Here is a 23,246-nt window from a genome sequence, read left to right on the forward strand (position 1 = left end):
GTATTACAATGTCAATATATATAAGTTACATTAAATATTTACCAAGTAGGATTAACGTAAAATTTCAGTTATATATGGCATGCATACATTCACATCTGTCTAAATATATAAGCTTCAAGTTGTTTATGTAACAAAATAGAAAATTCTGCAAGTTAAAAAAGTATTGGCCAAATTTCTCGGCACATAGCCAAACGCAACGGTCATCGTTGACATCAGGAACTTCACGTCGAGTGGTAGGTGTTTATTCTGAATTATGATTTTGTAATTGGGTCAATATGTTTTGTTCTTTGGTTAAAGAAAACATCGAAGTCCCTCGTTTTCTAAAAAAATTAGCAACTTTCGGTTTAATTAGTTATAAACAAAACAATCTGAATCGTAACATCACCGATTGGATGAATAGGAACGGCGGTAAACAACTCCACATGCATTTTGATTACCGGAAAATGTTTAATATATATAGAATTGATTACGTAAATTTTACAGTCTTAGCAAACATTGTCTCATATTTATGGAGTTTGATAGACCTTCAGACACTGACTTTGTTGACAGCCGCGATTGTTTGTAGCTGAATAATCACAACATAATGAAAAAGATTTACTGGTCAAGTGACCCAATACAGGGAGGACTCGACTTAAGCATTTAGAACTTGCACTGCTACCTGAAACTTCAGAATGACACCTCGTATTTGTATCAACGTGCACCCATCTTATGTTAATATTGTGCTGTTCAAAGAACACAGACTTCATCTGGTAAACAGAACGATGAGTTGGTAGATTGGGCTTCACAAATTCTACCTATGTGGGGAATCGAACCAGGATCTTCGGCGTGAGGAGCGAACACCTTGACCACAAGGCTACCCCACCGGCCCTGAATAATGAGTAACTTGGAGCAGTGACTGTGATGTGCACACAGGCAGTGAGTGAAGGACCATTCGAATGTAGCAATATAAAATGATCTTATCAGACCCAGGAGATTTTGGTAAAATGATGTTCTAAAGCACCTATACCAAAATCCAAAATTATACGTAATTTTATATTGAGCAGCAGGTGCTTCCTGGTTTTGTCTGGTGTTTTTACCTAAGGTTGCACCATCTGCATCTGGGTTTCATTTTCTTACATCAAGGCCTGCAATAAATTAGCACAAACATATTTTTGCTGCCCTGTTTTTGACTGTTTGTTTTTTTACTGTTCTATTTCCATATATACCATTAAAAAAAGTAGGGGATATTGGATTTACAAGATTGATAAAATGCAAATGATGAAGCCAAGGATGAACAGACGATGAAGAGAAATTAATGGAAAATCCGACAATTTGTTCCATTCCTTTGGAAATGTTTCATCTGTATAGATATATAGATTACTTTTTCTGATATGCATTGACATTGGCTGGTGGTATGCTCGAAAACTGGAATATCCCCTACATATGTGTGACACTCACAACATCTAACGGTTACAGGCGCATGACGAAAGACTACTCAAGGTATGATTTTTTAAATTAGGGGATGGTTATTCTTGACATTTCTTGTTTTAGGATGGCAGAAACAATTGTATACAGTATAGGTAATAGGTTGAGTTGATTTAAACTTGTACGTCGCATCCGTATTATTTCAGCCATACAGCGACGACACTAAGTCTGCACACACAAGTCCATTTTAATTACAAAGTTTAGAGGAGTTTCTTGAAATACTTATTTCGTTAATACAGTATAATCTACAATTAGAAAAAGTCCTAACTTTTAACATAGACAAATTTAAAAACAGGCAATGTGTCATGAACGTACATATGTATGATACAGACTACTTTCTCTTGAGTACTTCATAATCACATGCCCGCTAACGCGGGTAAATATATCTCTCAGTTTTACTGCTTGTGAATCACATGCATTTGAAGTTCACAGTCAAGTAGAATATGCTTTAAGTAGATAGTCATGAGTAAACCGACTGTGGCCAATACTTCGTCGTAAAATGACCCCATCATGTCTTAACTGACAACACAAGTAGATATAACCGATTGTTGGTTTCAATGCACGAAGTTCATTTCTTCCTACCTGGTCGTCCCACCTTTTTGCAGCTTTAGTAATGTTACCTGCTGTGCCTACGTGCCTGGTAACCAGCTTTAGTGTTACCTGCTGTGCCTACGTGCCCTGGTAACCAGCTTTAGTGTTACCCTGGTGCCCTGGTAACAGCTTTAGTGTTACCTGCTGTACCTACGTGCCCTGGTAACCAGCTTTAGTGTTATTTAGTGTTACCTGCTGTGCCTTAGTGTTACCTGTGCCCTACGGTAACCAGCTTTAGTGTTACCTGCTGTACTGTGCCTACGTGCCCTGGTAACCAGCTTTAGCGTTACTTGCTGTACCTACGTGCCCTGGTAACCAGCTTTGTAGTGTTACCTGCTGTGCCCTACGTGTCCTGGTAACCAGCTTTGTGCCTACGTGTTACCTGTTACCTGTGTGCCTACGTGCCCTGGTAACCAGCTTTAGTGTTACCTGATGTGCTGTGCCTATGCCCTAGTGCCCTGGCAACCAGCTTTAGTGTTATCTGCTGTGTGCCCTGGCAACCAGCTTTAGTGTTACCTGCTGTGCCTACGTGTCCTGGTAACCAGCTTTAGCGTTACCTGATGTGCCTACGTGCCCTAGTAACCAGCTTTAGTGTTACCTGCTGTGCCTACGTGCCCTGGTAACCAGCTTTAGCGTTACCTGCTGTGCCTACGTGCCCTGGTAACCAGCTAAGGTCTATGTCAGATTGGCCAGTACAAAGATCGTTGTGAAGTGTGTTGAGGATGATAAGGTGATTCGAAGTGACATTTTGAAGTGCCTGGAGGCAAGACAGTGAACCTGAAAAGATTATGAAACCTTTTGAATGGTTTTGTTGTTTAATGTAGGTCAAAGCCGTAAAGTTAGTTTGTGCCTCAGCAATAAAACTGGTGGAACCAGCCTTTTCAGATTAGGAAGCAGGTTTTCAATGAGAAGGTTCAAAACACACTTGTATGCTGGGTTTGACTGTTTTGAACGCAATTGGCCCTAAAAGCTCCAAGACAGAACCTAAGGCCTTGGTAGTGGACACGATAAATTATTTTCTAAATTGCCTTGCAGGCTCCACCATAGACAATGGAGCCATAATCTAGTTTAGTTTAATGACCTGTAGAAGTGAAAGGGGCTAGTCTGATCCCTTCCCCACTCAGTATTTGAAACGACCTTTAGTAAATCAAGAGCCTTCAGGCACTGTGCTTTCTAATATTTTATGTGTGGTAAGAATGTTAACTGACTGTCAAATATATATCCCAGGAATTGGTCCTATTCTACTTCACTGATGGGACTACCATCTGAAAAATAATTCTGGATCCTTGTGCTGTTTGTATTTACGACAAAAGTGAATACAATGTGTTATGGATTTCGAAAACTTGAAGACGTTTTCATTGGCCCATTTTCATAATTTTGTTCAGACAGAGCTAATCTTATCTATTCTTACCACGCATGAAATGTTGAAATTATCCAGGAAAAGTGACCCATCAACACAACTGTTAAACGTTAGTAGTATTGTTCATGTTGACGCTGAAAGGTGTGGCAAACAGGATGCTGCCTTGAGGGACGGGCCCTCATCTTGGTTGAAATAATGAGACACTGTTGAACCCGCTCGTACTTGAAATTGTTTGTTGTTTAAAACCTGAGATATGAACTGAGGTAATCTGCCCCTCAATCCACATTCATGCAAATCTTTTAAAATACCATGTTTGGCGGACATTGTTGGGAAGAGTATCATTAAAATACCTCACAATTATATGTATCTTATCGTATCTACATATTCAATGTAAATCAAAGATTGGTGCTTACATCAAGAAAAATTCAAGTAGAAGCTACTGAGAAACTTGCTGTGATACATCAACTACCGTTTCCGGGTCACTGGAGTATACAAGGTCAAATACGTTCTGTGATGTCCCATTTATCTTCAAAATCACAATGGGTGTTTTTCATATGAGCTTTGATTAATCATGCTAATAGTTATTAGTGTTAAATCTGGGTTTGACAGACGAAACATTTTCAAGTTTATTCTATGATGAAAACATGTTTTCACTTTTGTTACCTTTACACTTCCTTAAAAATTGTTAGATTTTGCGATATTATTTGTCTTTTCTCTCTCGTAATATTATACTGAAAGTGATAAATGAAACACTCGTCGAATGAGAAGTTCATCATCTTTCACCATATATTTTATTCATGAGTGAGTGAGTTTTAGTTTTACGCCGCTTTTAGCAATATTGCAGCAATATCACGGCGGGGACATCAGAAATGGACTTCACACATTGTACCCATGTGGGGAATCGAATCGGAGTGACGAGCGAACTTGTATTCACGAAAGTGGTGTAAACTTTGTTAATATTAAAATAGCAATATTTATTGCAGAGGTTCAACGAAGCGCGCCATGTTTGTTTTTCGTACGTAAAATGGAATACGACACGGGCTTTATGTGGTTCAGTGCCTGTGACTATCTTCATGTGCCATGTTCCATTCAGCCATGGGTCATTGTGGTACTGACATGTCATGTGTCATTTCGTCATGTGACATGTGCAGTACGCTTCTTTGGTTGCTGTCAAGTAAAACTCTCCACTGTTTGGTGAGTATCGATCCAACCCCGATATTCACACATGGGCATTTTGGAGAACAGTTGTAAGAGTAATCTCCCTTGGTGGAATATATACGCTTCACTGCATACCTTAATATTGGTGCCTCATCAGTGGGCAGTCAGGTGTATTGATCCAGTTAAATGGGCATTGACATTTAGACATGTAACAACACTATACTTGGATAGTGATGTTTTGCTGCAAAATGTAAACAGTTTAACACCACTTTGGACGTCCCTATTTTAGTAATCACAGGCGTCTATTGTAGATTCCGGGTTAAGACGATTGAACAGGGATATATTGCTTATAAACCCTTGATCATAATGAGAGTGATAATAATGTCCTGAGATTTGGCCCAAACTGTGCGATCAGCGGATCCTGCAATGGCTTAAGGAGAAACTTTCCACGTCGAATAGCGACATCAGAACTCATCCTATTAGATTGCAGTGGGGTAGCCCAGTGGTTAAAGCGTTCGCTCGTCTAATAGAGAATGGTGATGAACGTGATGTATTATCTTACCTCACACATAAATGTCGTTTTCTGATTGGCTGAGCCAATCAGTGTACCCAGCTTACAAGCGAGTAACATTTTCTATGTTAACCTCTGGAAATGCCGAACTGTGGGTATTCGTTTGGTACTTCGTGTTAGTGGTGTTTGGACTGTTGCCTAACTCCGGTACTCCTTATTATGATCGAATATCCGTGCTTCAAACAGTTCAAAATTAACATTAAAGTGTTCAGTAAGGTAAATACAGCAAGCATGACCATCCGATCCCGTTAGTCGCTACCTACAAGTATGGGTCACTGAAGATCAATTCTAACCCGGATCTTCACGGATACAGCAAACGATGTACAGCAAATAAACGGAATTTCGTCTACAAAGGTAAATCGGAGCTCATGGGTTGATGTACCCTCTATGTTTGTTTATGATCCCCTCGTCCTTCGGGCTCAGGGAACATAAACAAACATAGAGGGTACATGAACCCATGTCCCCCTCGTGACCAGTGAACAACTTATAATATCTTCCAAGAGATTTAAATTCTTCACAACACGCAAAGGACTATCTTTGAAACCACGAACACTTCGATTTACCTTTGTAGACGAAATTCCATTTATTTGCTGTACATCGTTTGCTGTATCCGTGAAGATCCGGGTTAGAATTGATCTTCAGTGACCCATACTTGTAGGAGGGGACTAACGGGATCGGGTGGTCATGCTTGCTGAATTGGTTGACACATGTCATCGTATCCCAAATGCGTAAATCGATGCTCATGATGTTGATCACTGGATTGTCTGGTCCAGATTCGATTATTTTCAGACCACCGCCATACAGCTGGGATACTGCTGAGTGCGGCGTTGAACAACAAAACCATCAAAGCACGTGCCGTTGTTGATTTCCTATGTCAAGAAGCAGTATCAACTGTACCTTGTCCCACCAGGAGTCCAGAACTTAATCCCACAGAGCATGTTTGGGTCATTAGGGGTCGCAGAATATTACAGGGTCGGATAGTCAGGCTCGCTGATTTGGTTGACACATGTCATCGTAACCCAGTTGCGTAGATCGATGTTCATGCTGTTGATCCCTGGATTGTCTGGTGTGAGATCGATGCTCATGCTGTTGATCACTGGATTGTCTGGTGTGAGACGTTAAACAATAAACCAACCAACCTGCTTTCTTGTGTCGTGGAGAGGTCTCACAACGCCTTTTAATGAGGTCCCGTAAACATAAATACATAGGGGCAACTTCTGATAAAGGAGTAAGACTACACTGTCAACGTCGTTACGTCGTTACGTCGTGACGTCGTGACTGTGATCGTCATGTGCCACATTACAGATTACAGGAGCTGACACCCATATATTCCCCTTTCATGTGTATCACTACTAAAAGCCCTTTAAAGAATTTATGAAAAGGCAAGGTAATAACCTTCTTCAGTATTATTTGGACTCGACACAATCACACCTACAGAATTAGGTGGGAGGTGGTTAAAAACTGTGTCTATTTTGCCAGAGGGTATCGAACCTTGCGAGTCTATTCTGACAGGTATGCGTGTATTCACAAAGCCAGCATCACGTCCACGGCACGAGAACATTCTGTCTATACAAGAACGCTCTAGTATAACATTTAATGTAATGCATCACACCAACGTGGGCTGTTTACCAGTACATTCCTTCTTTACGAATCTGGTCAATTCAGATTATATATATATATACATCTATATGCTCGCAAACAAACCATTAATCATACGTATTTTTAAAATTTTAATTTAGATCGCGATTCTATAAGTGGGTTCTGTCTATATTCAGAGCATGAGTCATCAGCCACGGTTAAGGAGAAGCATTAAGTCGTTGTTTGTAAGCAATAGCTATTTTGGGCTCTGCGTGCGAAAGCTGAATAGGGTACATTGAGTACGCCTCGAGGCTCGGGAATGTCCGTATAGATACGGACATATCCGAGGATGTTCGTAGAGTGACAGCTATGCACGAGCGTTAACGGAAAGGATACGGACATACCCGAGCCAGCATCTTCAAACGACGAAGACCTGATAGGAGCTATTTTAGTTCGTACGTAAGAATTGGAATGTTATTTGACCTTGAGAGTAACGTCATAGCACGTTTTGATGACGTGAAACAGGACGGGGTTTTTTCTGTGCAGGTGTTTTACTGCCAAGTGGTAGGGTATGACTGTACAAGCGACGTGATGCAATGTTGCTGTAGATGCATGGAGAAGGGAGGAGAGGTGAGTGGAAAGTCTTAAACAGGACGGTGCGCGCATCTGACGGCATCGAGTGATGCAATGTTAACATACTTCAGCGTGTGGTGTATATGAGTGTGAGGGAGGGTGGTGAGGGAGGATGGTGGGGGAGAGGGGAGGGCAAGAATGTCTGTAATAAATTAGGATCCTAGAAAGCGGAGAAAGTACTCGTCAGACTCACAGAAGGAAATAATCTTAACACACCTCAGAGCCCGCACAGTCCAAAGAATAAGTTATGATAAAAATGCCGTCGCTGGTAATTGCCAGCAAGGCCCTTCCGTCGTCCCTCAGTTCGAATTCGCTTCTCATTGGGAATAAATTTCTAAAAGACGTTTTAAGTCAGAGAAATGAAATTGAACTCTCTAATACTATCTCGAATGAGTTGAACAGTTAAGGTTTAGGTTCACTTTATACCGAGACAAGAACTCCAACACATACAATCAAGACAATATGTAAAAACTAACGCAATATGTAAAAACTTAACGCAAAACGTAAAACATAACGCAATATGTAAAATATTAACGAAAAATGTACAAAATGTCTTTAACACAGTACGTAAACGCCTAACGCAAAATGTAAAAACAATTTTTAACGCAATATGTAAAATATTAACGGAATATGTAAAATCAAGCTTTTGTTGTTGTTTATAAGCCTTGGCGACTGAGATTCATTGTTTTAGAAACGTCACTTCCTTGAATTTCAAATTATCTGAGATATTGCAATATTTCTGTCAAAATTATTATCATTTCTAATTCAATTGAAATCTGATTTATAGGGGCATTACACATCAAAGTAAAGCCGATGTTTGTTTAATATACATTTATGTTTCTTGAATGGTGAGGGAGTAGTTTTAGATACCATGGACATTGAAGAGTGAGTGACTGAGTTTAGTTTTACGCCGCACTCAACAATATTCCAGATTTATGGCAGCGTCTGTAAATAATCGAGTGAACAATCCAGTGATCAACATCATGAGCATCAATCTACGCCACTGGGAACCGATGACATGTGCCAAGTCAGCGAGTCTGACCACCCGATCCCGTTAGTCGCATCTTACGACAAGCATAGGTTACTGAAGACCAATTAATTCTTACCCGGATCTTGACGGGTATCGTGCAAAGAGGTCCTGGGGAAAGGATTTGGATACTTATTGAAAAGAGAGAGAGTCTTTCAGTCTTCGTGCCAGCGAAGCTGAACACACTTACGCTATAGAGTGAGTGAAATTGGGTTTAACGTCGTACTTGAGAATATTTCGCTCATATGACGACGTGCATGCGTGTGTATGTGTATGTGCAGCTGCTTGTACTAGCCCAGACTTAAGCTGGTTTTATAGTGCTAGCCCACTGAGATACCATGCCGCAGTGAAGCATGGATATCCCACTCAGACACATTATACTGACTCCGAGCCGACCAGTCCTTGTTGTACCCATTAATGCCGAGCGCCAGGCAAGAACCAACAAGTACCATATTTTAACGTCTTTTGGTATGACGCGGTCGGGGATCGAACCCGCTACCTTCCGCTCTCCGGGCGGACGCTCTAACCACTACACCACGGAGGCGGATCTTACGCCATAGAGAGGCAACAGAAGACTAATCCATCATGTCAGCTGAAGGCAGGACAACAACTGTACATCCGGCTACCACGCAGGAGGGGCATGAAAAGACTTGTCACACCGAGAACACTAGTAGTTAAGGGGACAATAACTGCTCAAGATAAGCATGGCAAATATAAAGTGAGGTAAGTTGGCCTACATTCATAGTCTGAAGTCACAGAGGGTTTAAAGGAATCCAATGAAAAATAAATTAAACGAAACGAGGCATAAGGTCAGGTTTGGATTCCTTTGTCCAAAGAAGATGGCTTGGACAATTTCCATTCATATGGATTTGAAGTTAGAATGAATTCTCCAGGGGACAGAAATTGTCTGTTTTCATCCATATCAGGTGAGCTTCAAACTTTAGGAGTTTTCCGGTCACCTGAAAATTTGCGTTCAGAAGTAGTATCAAACATGAGACGGGTACCTACCGATGCAGAAGGAGCACATCGATCCAATTATATAGAGGTTCAGTGGGATCACTACTTAAGGAATATGACCATAAGCGGGACATATGGCGATCACCTGGTTCTCATGGTTGTATCAAGAATCTTATGATAATGGTCAGACGGACCAGTGACACAAGTTCTACCCAAAGAGATTCTACCCGGACAGAGTCCAGTTACATATCTTGGCTACTTTCCTGGAAATGAAGGGGAACACTAGATGAGTCTAGAGTAGAGTAGAACAGGTAAAATTGGCAAAGAGAGAGGGAGCACAGTTCAGATCGACAGTGAGAGAGAAAGTTGTCAAGAGCAGAGGGACAGTGAGAGAGAAAGTTGTCCAGAGCAGAGGGACAGTAAGAGAGAAATTTGTCCAGAGCTGAGGGACAGTGAGAGAGAAAGTTGTACAGAGCAAAGGAACAGTGAGAGAGAAAGTTGTCCAGAGCAATGGGACAGTGAGAGAGAAAGTTGTCCAGAGCAGAGGGACAGTGAGAGAGAAAGTTGTCCAGAGCAGAGGGACAGTGAGAGAGAAAGGTGTACAGAGCAGAGGGACAGTGAGAGAGAAAGTTGTCCAGAGCAGAGGGACAGTGAGAGAGAAAGTTGTCCAGAGCAGAGGGACAGTGAGAGAGAAAGTTGTCCAGAGCAGAGGGACAGTGAGAGAGAAAGTTGTATAGAGCAGAGGGACAGTGAGAGAGAAAGTTGTACAGAGCAGAGGGACAGTGAGAGAGAAAGTTGTCCAGAGCAGAGGGACAGTGAGAGAGGGACAGTGAGAGGGACAGAGAAAAGTTGTATAGAGCAGAGGGACAGTGAGAGAGAAAGTTGTATAGAGCAGAGGGACAGTGAGAGAGAAAGTTGTACAGAGCAGAGGGACAGTGAGAGAGAAAGTTGTACAGAGCAGAGGGACAGTGAGAGAGAAAGTTGTCCAGAGCAGAGGGACAGTGAGAGAGAAAGTGGTCCAGAACAATGGGACAGAGAGAGGAGGTCAGAGCAGGGACAGTGAGAGAGAAAGTGGTCCAGAGCAGAGGGACAGTGAGAGAGAAAGTTGTCCAGAGCAGAGGGACAGTGAGAGAGAAAGTTGTCAGAGCAGAGGGACAGTGAGAGAGAAAGTGGTCCAGAGCAGAGGGACAGTGAGAGAGAAAGTGGTCCAGAGCAGAGGGACAGTGAGAGAGAAAGGTGTCCAGAGCAGAGGGACAGTGAGAGAGAGTGAGAGAGTCCCAGAGCAGAGGGACAGTGAGAGAGAAAGTGGTCCAGAGCAGAGGGACAGTGAGAGAGAAAGTGGTCCAGAGCAGAGGGACAGAAAGTTGAGAGAGAGAAAGTGGTCCAGAGCAGAGGGACAGTGAGAGAGAAAGTGGTCCAGAGCAGAGGGACAGTGAGAGAGAAAGTTGTCCAGAGCAGAGGGACAGTGAGAGAGAAAGTTGTCCAGAGCAGAGGGACAGTGAGAGAGAAAGTTGTACAGAGCAGAGGGACAGTGAGAGAGAAAGTTGTCCAGAGCAGAGGGACAGTGAGAGAGAAAGTTGTCCAGAGCAGAGGGACAGTGAGAGAGAAAGTTGTCCAGAGCAGAGGGACAGTGAGAGAGAAAGTTGGTCCAGAGCAGAGGGACAGTGAGAGAGAGAAAGTGGTCCAGAGCAGAGAGACAGTGAGAGAGAGGGTCAGCAGAGAGAGAGAGAGAGTGGTCCAGAGCAGAGGGACAGTGAGAGAGAGAGTGGTCCAGAGCAGAGGGACAGTGAGAGAAGTGGTCCAGAGCAGAGGGACAGTGAGAGAGATAGATAGGGACAGTGAGAGAGAAGTGTTGTCCAGAACAATGGGACAGTGAGAGAAAGTTGAACAATCCAGAGAGAGAGGGACAGTGACAGAGAGAGAAGTGGTCCAGAACAGAGGGACAGTGAGAGAGAGAGTGGTCCAGAGAGATAGTGGTCCACACAGGGAGGGACAGTGAGAGAGAGAGATAGTGGTCCAGAACAGATGGGACAGTGAGAGAGATAGTGGTCCAGAACAGAGGGACAGTGAGAGAGAGAGAGAGAGGGACAGTGGAGAGAGAAGTTGTCCAGAGCAGAGGGACAGAGAGAGAGAGATAGTGAGCAATGGGACAGTGAGAGAGATGTGGTCCAGAGCAGAGGGACAGAGAGAGAGAGTGGTCCAGAGCAGAGAGAGACAGTGAGAGAGGGACAGTGAGAGAGATAGTGGTCCAGAACAATTTGACAGAGAGAGCGGGATAGTGGTCCAGAACAATGAGACAGAGAGAGAGATAGTGGTCCAGAACAATGAGACAGAGAGAGAGATAGTGGTCCAGAGCAGAGGGACAGTGAGAGAGAGAGTTGTCCAGAGCATAGGGACAGTGAGAGAGAAAGTTGTACAGAGCAGAGGGACAGTGAGAGAGAAAGTTGTACAGAGCAGAGGGACAGTGAGAGAGAAAGTTGTCCAGAGCAGAGGGACAGTGAGAGAGAAAGTTGTCCAGAGCAGAGAGACAGTGAGACAGAAAGTTGTCCAGAGAGAGAGTGGTCCAGAACAGAGAGATAGTGGGACAGAGCAATGAGAGAGAAGTGGTCCAGAACAATGGGACAGTGAGAGAGAGAGTGGTCCAGAACAATGGGACAGTGAGAGAGAAAGTTGTCCAGAACAATGGGACAGAGAGAGAGATAGTGGTCCAGAACAATGGGACAGTGAGAGAGATAGTGGTCCAGAACAATGGGACAGTGAGAGAGAAAGGACAGAGAGAGAGAGATCCAAGAACAATGGGACAGAGAGAGAGAGACTGGTCAGTGGTCCAGAGCAATGAGGCAGAGAGAGAGAGAGATAGTGGTCCAGAACAATCCCAGTGAGAGAATGAGAACAATGGGACAGTGAGAGAGAGAGTGGTCCAGAACAATGGGACAGAGAGAGAGAGAGAGAAGTGGTCCAGAGCAATGGGAGAGAGAGAGAAGATTGGTCCAGAGCAGAGGGACAGTGAGAGAGAAAGTTGTCCAGAAAAGGGACAGTGAGAGAGAAAGTTCTCCAGAGCAGAGGGACAGTGAGAGAGAAAGATGTACAGAGCAGGGGGACAGAGAGAGAGAGATAGTGGTCCACAGCAATGGGACGGTGAGAGAGAGATCGTGGTCCAGAACAATGGGACAGAGAGAGAGTGAGAGAGATAGTAGTCCAGAGCAGAGGGGCAGTGACAGAGATAGTGGTCCAGAACAATGGGTCAGTGAGAGAGATAGTGGTCCAGAACAATGGGACAGAGAGACAGAGAAAAATTGGTCCAGAGCAATGGGGCAGAGAGAGAGAGATAGTGGTCCAGAACAATCGGACAGGGAGAGAGATAGTGGTCCAGAACAATGGGACAGAGAGAGAGAGATATAGTGGTCCAGTACAATGGGATAGAGTGAGAGAGATAGTGGTCCAGAACAATGGGAGAGAGAAAGAGAAAGTTGTCCAGAGCAATGGGACAGTGAGAGAGAAAGTTGTCCAGAGCAGAGGGACAGTGAGACTGAAATCTTTAGAGTTATATCATTTGGTAAGGATCAGTACAGACATATTTTTAGTATTTCATAAACAGATGTAGATGCTGTCTTCAGAAAACAAGTGAACGATTGCCATTCAAGCCGGCAATTTATGCATGAATGCATGTATGATGCACGTGCATCTCGATTTCAATGTTGTGTTTGTGTGAATAATTCCCTTTCCACAAACAAAAACATTTCTAACCTCAATCTCAAACAACACTTTATTGGGCAATACAGGCTATACGACCGCGATTCATGTTTTCCTCAAACTTGACTTCCGGTGTATATTGAAATAAATAGGTTCAAATATTCCATTGATACTTAAATGTCATTTCCAATATTACGAGACCGCCTCCGTGGTTTAGTGGTTAGAGCGACCGCCCTGAGAGCGGAAGGTCGCGGGTTCGATCCCCGACCGCGTCATACCAAAAGACGTTAAAATATGGTACTTGTTGGTCCCTGTCTAGCGCTCGGCATTAATAGGTACAACAAGGACTGGTCGGCTCGGAGTAAGTGTAATGTGTCTGAGTGGGGTATTCATGCTTCATTGCGGCATGGTATCTCAGTGGGCTAGCACTATAAAACCAGCTTAAGTCTGGGCTAGTACAAGCAGCCGCACATACACATACACACGCACGCACGTCGTCATATGAGCGAAATATTCTCAAGTACGACGTTAAACCCAATTTCACCTCACCTCACCAATATTACGACGTTTCTTTTGCATTTCAGTATAATAGTCAAATTATAACTATTGGCGCTCTCTCCATGATCATTTGCTAGGTCCGAAGTCCAATGGTCCTCTCGATGCCAAGTACCAATTGCAATTAATTCGAACCCCTATGCACAATGAGTTAAAATTAGAAATATTACTACAACATGCATTTTATTTCAAACCGATTAAGAAGGATCGATAAGTGGTTTTCTTTAAAACCCCAATTCGGTAATCACAGATGATCAACCACGGAATGGACAGTTTGAAGGAGTCATACCCAAAAGATAAAGACCTTCTTGAATAAGACCCAAAATACCATTTATGTAAACAGAGTTTGAAAAATAAAATCATTCCTTTAAAACTTTCGAAAATAGACTATAAGATCGATTACAATATATCTATATGCAAGTAAATTATACGTTTATCGACTATACTTTCAAGTATACTGAACAAAATGAAATTTTGTAAAACAAGTACTTTGAAGTTTATTTTGTCAGAAATATTATAATATCTTAGTTTTTGTAAATAAAGTCAGTTTTTGCCAAATTTGTAAAAGAATCGATTTCGATTGCCACCTGCACCCCTAATATTCAAACCTAAAACTGGATTTTACTTATTGCGTTAATTTTGAACACATTAAGTTAAAAATTGTTTTACATATTGCGTTAGGTGTTACTTTTTGCGTTAAAGACATTTTGTACATTTTGCGTTAATATTTTACAATTGCGATAGTTTTTACGTTTTGCTTTAGGGTTTTACATATTGCGCTAGTTTTTAGATATTGTATTGATTTTATATATTGGGGTTGTACACCTGATACTTTCGGCTGAGTGCATACAGCACGAAATAGGGAATGTGAATCTACGGAAGAATGAAACGTTCATGTCTATCTAAAGATACGTGTCACGACTGAGTTAAATACGATGCTATAATTCCGTTTCTATTCCGGAAAAACAACTTTTCGCCATAAATAGAATTTGTGTATTCTGTTTTCAGCGGACACTGATAGAAAACGACCTGACGGTTGATTGTGATTACGTTATTTCCTTGTTTACTAGCCTTTGTTAGGCTCATTTACTGGTTAAAGCGTTCGCTCGTCACGCCGAAGACCCGGGTTCGATTCTCCAAATGGGTACAATGTGTGAAACCCATTACTGGTGTCCCGGCACTGATCTTGCTGATGTATGCAGTCTTATTCTGACTGTGGGTTTTTCTTTAACCAATGCTACCCGTGAAGATCCGATGTAAATTGATCTTCAGTATCCCATGCTTGTCGTAAGAGGCGACAAACAATATCGGATGGTCAGGCTCACTGACATGGTTGACACATGTCATCGGTTCCCAATTGCCTAGATTGATGCTCATGCTGTTGATCACTGGATTCTCAAGTGCAGACTCGATTATTTACAGACCGCTGCCATATGGCTGGAATATTGCTGAGTGCGCGTTGGCTGCTGAAGATCAATCTTAACCCGCATTTACCAGATGGGGGAGACGCAGACTCTACCCTGGATCTTCACGGGGGCTTGTTGACAAGATGTGTATAGTACTGTCCATATCGTATTGTCCAGCATAATACATACACCTACTTTGCACGGGAGTAAGACTAAGTCTCGCGCCCAAAATACCAAAATCACTACTTCGATCACGGCGATTGGGCGCTTTGGCTTCCCACTGCTGTCAAGAAACTGGTTCAACAACAGAAATGTTATCTTGATGACGTGGACTGTATTCTTGAAATACACACCTGCACACCAATCGCTTTAGATACGTTTAGAAACACAAAAGTTTATATTAACCGTCATTTACTTATATAGCATTACTATTTCTGTCAGGTCTACTCAAGTGAAAGGGATTTTTCCGGAATGATTTTTCATACCTTAGGCTTCATTCAGCGGAGTGGAGATGCAGGAATATTTTAAGAGCGTTTCACAAGGCGCTGTTTGAATGCATCTGAATGAAGGTCACATTATGTCACATGCGATCTGTCACAAGTTCATGCGTTGCATTTCTAATTAAAGCATCAGTTTCAGAAAACGTAGCAAAAATAGTATCACCTTGCATTGTTTTATTACATAACAGTTAAAATGGTTTCGTAAGATCAATTTCTGAATAATCTGCAAAACTGACAACATTGTAAATTGTTTCATTACACTATACTAATCGTCAACTAATCGAAATGAGTGAGTGTGGTTTTACGCCGCTTTCAGCAATATTCCAGTGATATCACGGCGGAGGAAACCAGAAATAGGCTTCACATTTTGCCCATGTAGGGAATCGAACCCGGGTCTTCGGCGTGACGAGCAAACGCCTTAACCACTAGGCTACCCCACCGCCTCTAATCGAAATGAAATAATGAAATGCAATAGTTACAGTAAATAGTAGGTGTGTTGAGGGTATAAGGTTATGTAATCTGTACTTGAGACACAGATCATATGACTGTTTGTGCACATGTAGAAGGGTGGTGGTAATATATCTGAGTGATAACCACTAAGTGCCAACCTCTCATAACTCCCACCCACTAGCCTTTATAGTGTGACCGCCTCCGTGGTGTAGTGGTTAGACCGTCCGCCCAGAGAGCGGAAGGTCGCGGGTTCGATATCCGACCGCGTCATACCAAAAGACGTTAAAATATGGTACTTGTTTGTCCCTGCCTGGCGCTCGGCATTAATGGGTACAGCAAGGACTGGTCGGCTCGGAGTCAGTATAATGTGTCTGAGTGGGGTATTCATGCTTCATTGCGGCATGGCATCTCAGTGAGCTAGCACTATAAAACCAGCTTAAGTCTGGGCTAGTACAAGCAGCTGCACATACACATACACACGCATGCACGTCGTCATATGAGTGAAATATTCTCAAGCACGGCGTTAAATTGGGATTGAGAATATATCGCTCATATGACGACGTGCATGCGTGTGTATGTGTATGTGCGGGACAGAAGGACTTCCCTTCTTTGCCAATTCAGTCAATGACTGCCCAAGACACGGGTTGTTGGACCCTTGAGGATATATTATATAGGAGTTCTACTCAAGTCTACAATGATTTGGTATGTCCAGATTGGCTCAGCTTTAGGTTTAGCATAGTTTGGTCTCCATTTGTATTGTAAATAAATATTTGTTTTCATTTTATAAACTTTATTTCTGAGACTGAGTATAAAACTGAGATAAAGGCGCCATGGTTTTACAGAATTTCTTTACATGTAATTTGTCGTTAACGCTAGACCGATCGCGAGTAAAATTTGTCTTGTATATCACTTCCTATATTCCTTTATTTTAACCCCAACGCACTTTGGCAAGTCATTTTATCACAATGTAGTTAATAGCATAAACACTTGACAAACATAATAAAGAATCTGTACATATTATTAACATGGAGAAAATGGACAAATTTGACAAATATTTTATGCCGTTATATTTTAATGGAAATTGTAAATATTAAAGACTAACTGACCACGTCCCGCTATCTTAAACCTGCCAAGGGTCACACTGATAACGAGCATCGGACATAATCCGGGACCAGTATCTCTTAAGCTAATAGAGCCATGGTGTATTGTATGTTTACATTCCACGTTGGTCAAATCACGCACGAAGTACATGTACCTTCGTGGCAAACTCGCAACTGATCATCCATTAGACACATTTATCATCGATGTTTCGGTCAATCTAAATTATATAATCTTAAGTTCACAATAACAATTTATCGTGAGTTTAATCTATCGTACCTTAAGTATATGTTACGACTCTTGGCTCTTCTTCAGGTTTATGTAGAACGTTTCCTTCTCTGGTTTGTTTCTCAAATATTCAATCACTACCCTGTCCCAATATGAACTATGACTGTGTATATTGTATATGTACTGTGACTATGTACACTAAACGCCAAAAGAAACGTTACCCTCCTTCCTTTATGACGGAGGTACCTATCTTCAGCTGGCGTTGTGATGCGTGGACGTCCACTTCTTGGCCTGTCTACGGTGACCCTAGTCTGTCTGAAGCCCTGAATAAGTCTTATTACCGTGATACGGTGGCATCCGTGGGTGTTGACAACAGTATTGTATGTCGACCCCATCTGCACCATTACAATGGATCCATCTTTCTCTCTTCAGCTGTTAATCGTGGCATATTTCTCGTACTTGTGTATCATATCATGTCTTCTAGGCTCTCTTTATACCCTATAGAATCATTCTGCATGTGAAATGGATGTAAATACTGTTTGAGTATTGCTGCGTTTTGGCGATTGATATTGCTATGTGTAAAATGGAAATGGAAAAATGTTACTTTGCAAGCAAAAATGTTAACAAAGATAATTGTAGATGTTCCTAAACATTTTTTCACAATATCAAAGACACGTTTTACTTGTTTTCACTAATGCAAATCAGCAGAAAATGTTTTAAAAGACTGAAATCATAGCAATGATTATTTTACAATTTTACACACTCTACAACAGTTGTTTCTTGTTTCTAGTTGAAAATAGTGACTTTAAATAGTTTATCATTGTCCCAAAGCATAATTATATTCCAACCTTTCTTTTGGACATCAAAATCACTATTATTGGCTTATTTCGGCATGGACGGATATAGGACAATTTAACTCTTCTGAAAAAGATGCATTTCACCCAAATATGAATGCATTTGAGAATTATTTTTCGTGATTGGCATAAAGCTGTGTTGTTAAGCTTTCTTGTAAACTAAAACCTTCTAAAATATCTTTGATAGTTTTTCAGTAATTCATAAAGATAGGAGGGTAACGTTTCTTTTGGCGTGTAGTGTATATTGTATATCTTGTGTAATTACCCACTCGGGAAATTCATTAGAATGTGTTGGGTGTGCTCTATTCTATTATACATAAACTGCAGTTTGAGATTGTGTGTCTTGATTTTTAACGTTTCTAATGTATCTTTGTAATACTTTTATAGCAATGCTGTTCTTGATATTTTATATGTACTTTCATAAATTATTGTACCGTGCTTTAAAACATGATTGTATATATCCTAGAGAAGACTAATTATGCATTCATTCGGTGACTGTCTAATAAATTCGTCGTATTATTATTATTCACTCAGGTCTTGTGTTGTGTGTGGGTTGGTAGTAGTACCTCTTGCCAAGCGAGCTAATTCCCCAAACACTCGCTTGTTTAATAATACAATAAAACATCAAATGAGGGCACCGCAACGTACTTCGTGAGCAACGAACATTTTGAGAGATTTTATGGCCGCATCAAACAATTACTGTGTCGCATCTTTTTCTCTCATTTCTAATAGATTGATATTGTTTCTTGATTATTTCACAAATACATGTATCATGCATAACCGGTTTACATTTACTTAAACTTCCGTGCTATAGTTGTTTTTCCTCGACTTAATTTTCTCTCACCAAGGTAGTTTGACCACCAGACTGGTTTGCACATTACAAATACGACTGACTGACTGACTGACTGAGTTTGGTTTTAAGCCGCTTTCAGCAATATTCCAGCAACATCACGGCGGGGGACACCAGAAATGGGCTTCACACATTGTGCCCATGTGGGGATTCGAACCCGGGTCTTCGGCGTGACGAGCCAACGCTTTAACCATTAGGCTACCCCACCGCCCCTTACAAATACGAAAATTTGCGACATACTGTATGAACTACGAACCTCACATGTTTGCACGAAATAAACAAAAACACATAAACATTTTCTTCTGTTTGTATTTTGCTGTTGTTTTGTTGTTGTTTGTTTTTGGGGGTTATTGTGTGTGGGGGTTTTTGTCTTGTTTTTTTTGGTTATTTCTTTTTTCTTTTTTTTTTTTTTTTTTTGGGGTGTTTTGGTTTTGTCATTAGTAACAATGTCTTACACATTCTGTAAAATACCAAGACAAATACATTCAAGAAATGCTGTCACATAGCACCGTCTTCCTGTTATCATGGAGGGAACCCACATGTAGTGACCATTTACCTGTTGAAGAAACACACCGTTCAGCAGATTTTGATAACTGCTCGAATACAACAAGTATCTGTTTTTATTCGTGAACAACACATGTCCTACTTGGGCAGGACGAATGGCGACTTGCTCCCCTGTAGAGAGTATTAGAGTAGAAACATGAGGAAAATCCAATCCAAACAAGAACGACAACTCTGACAAAACTTGTCAAGTGAGTCGACTAAATCAGTACACATATAACACTAAGAAAGATAAAGTCATTTCCTGTACTGATGCGAGTGGTGACGGACGAACTCAACAGGTCACCGTTTGAACATAAAGGTTGCCCAAATAAATGTCAAGGTTATTCATTGTCTGTCTCACAGTTCCTGAACTACATTATTTCCCCTACTGCCTTGCCCTCCCTGCAATGCTAAAGCCCTAAATGAAGCAAGTCTAGATCACCCAACGCACTATAGGGCTCCTTCCCAAATTAAATGGGCTATTTGTTGCTATCAAAATTATATATATTCAGAGACTAAGCGTTAGTCTAGTGACCACCACGTTGGTGACTGACCAAAGGTCTTCATCTGGTCCAATCTTGGATTCGAACCCGCAACAAAATGCGATGTTCAGTTAGTCCGCCACCAGACCCTGAAACAAAAGGTCTCCACATACAGAGAGAAACCCGCAACAAAGGAGATGGGGGCGGAAGGTCATACCCTGAAACAAATATATCCACATACAGAGAGAGAAGGGGTGGAAGAGAGGGGGCGGAAGGTCATACCCTGAGACAAATATATCCACATACAGAGAGAGAGGGGGTGGAAGGTCGGAAGGTCATACCCTGAGACAAATATATCCACATACAGAGAGAGAAGGGGGTGGAAGGGAGAGAGGGGGCGGAAGGTCATACCCTGAGACAAATATATCCACATACAGAGAGAGAAGGGGGTGGAAAGGAGAGAGGGGGCGGAAGGTCATACCCTGAGACAAATACATCCACATACAGAGAGAAGGGGGTGGAAGGGAGAGAGAGGGCGGAAGGTCATACCCTGAGACAAATATATCCACATACAGAGAGAGAAGGGGATGGAAAGGAGAGAGGGGGGAAGAAGGTCATACCCTGAGACAAATATATCCACATACAGAGAGAGAGGGGGTGGAAAGGAGAGAGAGAAGGGGCGGAAGGCCATACCCTGAAACAAATATATCCACATACAGAGAGAGAAGGGGGTGGAAAGGAGAGAGGGGGGCGGAAGGTCATACCCTGAGACAAATATATCCACATACAGAGAGAGAAGGGGTGGAAGGGAGAGAGGGCGGAAGGTCATACCCTGAAACAAATATATCCACATACAGAGAGAGAGGGGGTGGAAAGGAGAGGAGGGGGCGGAAGGTCATACCCTGAAACAAATATATCCACATACAGAGAGAGAAGAAGGGGTGGAAAGGAGAGAGGGGGGGGGCGGAAGGTCATACCCTGAGACAAATATATCCACATACAGAGAGAGAAGGGGATGGAAAGGAGAGAGGGGGCGGAAGGTCATACCCTGAAACAAATATATCCACATACAGAGAGAGAAGGGGGTGGAAGGGAGAGAGGGGGCGGAAGGTCATACCCTGAGACAAATATATCCACATACAGAGAGAGAAGGGGGTGGAAGGGAGAGAGGGGGCGGAAGGTCATACCCTGAAACAAATATATCCACATACAGAGAGAGAAGGGGGGAAGGAGAGAGGGGGCGGAAGGTCATACCCTGAAACAAATACATCCACATACAGAGAGAGAAGGGGGTGGAAGGGAGAGAGGGGGCGGAAGGTCATACCCTGAAACAAATACATCCACATACAGAGAGAGAAGGGGGTGGAAGGGAGAGAGGGGGCGGAAGGTCATACCCTGAAACAAATATATCCACATACAGAGAGAGAAGGGGTGGAAGGGAGAGAGGGGCGGAAGGTCATACCCTGAGACAAATATATCCACATACAGAGAGAGAAGGGGGTGGAAGGAGAGAGGGGGCGGAAGGTCATACCCTGAGACAAATATATCCACATACAGAAGAGAGCAAGTCTATGGAAGGGTCAGTCTGGCGGAAGGTATACCCAGACAAATATATCCACATACAGAGAGAGAAGGGGTGGAAGGGAGAGAGGGGCGGAAGGTCATACCCTGAGACAAATATATCCAGATACAAGAGAGAAGGGGGTGGAAGGGAGAGAGGGGCGGAAGGTCATACCCTGAAACAAATATATCCAGATACATAGAGAGAAGGGGGATGGAAGGAGAGAGGGGCGGGAGACGTCATACCCTGAGACAAATATACATCCACATACAGAGAGAAGGGGGGGCGGTGGGGAAGTATATCCACCTAGTGGTTAAAGTCATAGGGCTCGTCAAACAGATCCTATGAAGCCCACGCAAGGGCACAATGTTGTCAAGTCTGTCTCACAGTCCCTGATATTGCAGAATATTTAAAAGCGGCGTAAAACTAAACTCAGTCAGTCTTCCGCCTAATCTGTTTCACAGTCCCTGAACCGTATTATTTTCCCTACAACCTAGCCCTTCCTGCAAAACAAAGCCCCAAATGAAGCAAGTCTAGATTTCCTCAGGTTCTGAATCTCCCATCTCACTTGGCCTCCTTTTCAAATTTAATGAGATTATTTGTTACAGTTTACTATCAAAATTATATATTTATTATAACGTTAGTCTCCCTTCTGCCCAGCCCAATCTGTAATGCAAAAGCTATATATGAAGCAAGTCTAGATATTACATGGGTTTTTAATCTCCCGTCCCCCGTCTCCCGTCATGCCGAAGACCTTTGTTCAATTCCCTACATGGGTATAATGTGTGAAGCCCATTTCTGGTGTCCCCGCCGTGATATTGCTGGAATATTGCTAAAAGCGGCATAAATCTAAACTCACTCCTTTTCAATTCAAATTTAAATATTTTCAGAGACTAAGCTAATCTATGAACATGAGGTGTACGGCTTGTCGCAGGTTACTTCGTGTTGATACTGGTGCCTTTCAAAGACCTGTTCACTGATATCTACCGGTGGAATGTAACCACTGCAGTAACATGATGTCAATTCCGATCTAATTTTTGTAAACATATACATGAACAGCGTTATGTGTTTTTACGTTCGTAAATTATGTATTCTCCTCACAGGATATGACCGGGAGTGTTTTACAACAGACCCAGTGTTCCTGTACATGGCAGATGCGTGATAAACACTGCCTCAGTTCGTTCCTTGGAATGTTGATAAATTAGCCCCTTCTTGTTGAAGTACACGCTTCTGCTGGGGAGGGATGTAGATCAAACAAACTGTGGTGACAGATTGACAGACGCCAGACCGAATCTGTCCCCCTCCGCTGACATAACCCCTCCCCATCCGCTAGCCCTCTCTCACACCCCTCCCTGCACCCTCCCCTCCAAGTTTGCCCAATTGTCTTGTACAGTCAAACTCCACCGGAAGCGCTTTCTGTAATCTGTATCACAGGTGATTAATTAGTGATGAAGATGTTCCAACGGCAACAACTACAACGGCGACTCTGAGTGAAGATGCGGACAAAGACCGTCTCCCTGACCCTGGAGAATATGTCGAGGAAGGATTCCATCTCCATCCTGATAAGATAAGGTTATTTCCGGGACTAAATGTTAGTCTGCTAGGACACTGCAGCATCTGTAACATGATCCTCATTATCCTTAACGACTAATCAACAACTTATGGGGATATTGGTGGCCCAAGAGCC

The 23,246-nt window shown here is 42.4% G+C and overlaps 1 long non-coding RNA gene across 1 annotated transcript; it reads left to right on the forward strand.

Annotated features, from left to right (window-relative positions):
• The first annotated feature begins 1,314 nt into the window (after positions 1 to 1,314).
• Positions 1,315 to 13,945, forward strand: LOC124256134. Its single transcript, XR_006892832.1, has 4 exons — positions 1,315 to 1,424; positions 5,106 to 5,109; positions 6,657 to 6,662; positions 13,933 to 13,945. It is a non-coding gene; the product is annotated as an uncharacterized LOC124256134 (long non-coding RNA).
• Positions 13,946 to 23,246: the final 9,301 nt, after the last annotated feature.

This window comes from Haliotis rubra, unplaced genomic scaffold, assembly GCF_003918875.1.
Source record: "Haliotis rubra isolate DU_JTF1 unplaced genomic scaffold, ASM391887v1 Scf62, whole genome shotgun sequence".
NCBI classification, from domain to species: domain Eukaryota; kingdom Metazoa; phylum Mollusca; class Gastropoda; order Lepetellida; family Haliotidae; genus Haliotis; species Haliotis rubra.